Source organism: Austrofundulus limnaeus, unplaced genomic scaffold, assembly GCF_001266775.1.
Source record: "Austrofundulus limnaeus strain Quisiro unplaced genomic scaffold, Austrofundulus_limnaeus-1.0 Scaffold645, whole genome shotgun sequence".
In the NCBI taxonomy this organism is placed as follows: Eukaryota; Metazoa; Chordata; class Actinopteri; order Cyprinodontiformes; family Rivulidae; genus Austrofundulus; species Austrofundulus limnaeus.
This window is the reverse complement of record NW_013953047.1, coordinates 128,303-130,425: the sequence shown is the minus strand read 5'-3', so window position 1 is coordinate 130,425 and position 2,123 is coordinate 128,303.

Here is a 2,123-nt window from a genome sequence, read left to right as displayed (position 1 = left end):
ATTCTCCTAAATCACTCGTACGCACAACTTAAGAACAAATCTGTGCGTACCAACGGTTCTTGCATGAGGCCCAATGACTTCTGAGCTCTGGTGCATTTGTGCATGCGGGGGTCATTATGTTAATGCTATGTGGTATCTAGTTTTTACTCTGAGTTGTATGATGACAGGTTAAGGTAGACCGAGTAAATATTTATACAATAACTATGGATATTCTTCAGCATATTGTACAGATATTGATCTAAAATATGGTGTAGTAATAGTTGAAAGTCATTCACAATTACAGAACAAGGCAAGGTATTTTGATATCCCATTAGATTGTGCATATTTTTAGATTCGACCAAAACAGTTAGAACTCCATTGTTTTCCAATAAAGGATAATCATAGTGTACAACTGAGACATAAAAGGCATGGGTAGCTTTTCCTACCAGGAATGCAATGACTTTACATTACTTTCAATTCAATTCAATTCAATTCAAAAACACTTTATTGACCCCAGATGTAAATTAGATGTTGTAGTGTTTACATCACTAAATAAATAATATAAACAAAGAAAATACCTTCTGCAGGGGTGGTGTTGGTGCTCTGAGGTCAAGACTTCAGGCTAGAATGAAAAAAACAGAAACATGACAATGAAAATTATAGTTCACAACATAATTATTGTAGGAAAATTATTACATTGTAGAGAAAAAAATCGACAATCTTTATCATCTAATTATTTTAACAGTGGGAATATGTTTAAAAACATGATTATAAAGTTATTGGCAATTGCTGCTGTTTATGGTTTTTCATGGCTTATTTTGCAGAATTCTAATTATGTTTAGCTTTGAGGCTGGATTATGGATTAACAGGTAACTATTAAAGTTTAGAGATTGTTAATTGGTATAACTAGGTCAAGTTGTTTACCTGGTGGGACGGAGGTCTTTTAAAACAGCTACTGCCATCCTGTCTCTGCAGAGGTCAGCTGGGGTTCAGTTTAACAGGACAAGGTCACATGACCCGAGGTGAACAGGAACAGCAAAAGCAAGAAGGAAGAGAAACCCACCCCTAACCTGCCTCACCTCAATTTTACACAGCCAGTTCCACCCCAGCCCTGCGCTCAGAATGGCCCCTGGAGATGGGSTCAGGCAGGGGGTCTTCAGAGGCACTTCACTCTGAGTAAACACTCAAAATGTGTTTACTGATGATGCTTCATGTGATTGGCACTCTTGCATCAGATTCTATCAGCAAACATAAGCTCAGGAGCGGAAACATGGYTATCTGTAAACTCTACGACGCTCATCTGCAGAGGTTCCTTATGAAAATGTTGGAACACAAACAGGACAAATCCTGATCCGATTAACAAAGATGTCTCCAAGGTCACAGCAGGCTTTTGATGTTTTCTTTTTATTGTCCCACGTTGCCGAGGTGGGGGACGCAGAAATGTTCTCCGTCCATCCGTCTGTCTGTGACGGGAGACATCAGCGACTGTTGGCGTCGAGTTCTATCTTGTTGATTTAATACACAAAAGGTTATGTTTTGTCAGTTCTGCGATCATCATTATTCCATTTTTGTTTGTTACTGCCTCCAGTTTTCAAACACACAGACCATATTTAGCCTATCATATGCCAGTGTGGTCTGCTCCGTATTAGCATCATATTCACAAAGCAAATAGCACTTATTTGGTAAAAGCTGAATCAGCATTCACATTAGTTATCCCATTCATAGCTTAATCTGTCAACAAACTTTCAGCTAGTTCAACTCTTTAAGACTTTACGGTTTCAACTTTTGGCCTTTGAGCTCTATTTCAGCATACGTGATTTTAGTTTCCAGTTAGCGTTTTGCAAATGTTAACTTATCTGCTGCTTTTAGCTTTTCACTACTGTTCTGATAATTTTACCATTCAGCTCCCGTTTTGTTAATTTATCTTATATGTATTTTTTTGCTATTTTTTCTTTATTCTTAGGTTGTGATAATTTGACCTTTAATAAATAAGTGAACTAAATTATTTGTTTCGGCTTTAACAAATTTATGCAAAGTCATTCATCAGTCAGTATTCACATTGCGTGAGACCCCACTCTCCCCAGCGACACTTTCCAGCTCGTCCTGGAGGACTCTGAGACGTTCCCAGACCAGAGGGGATACAT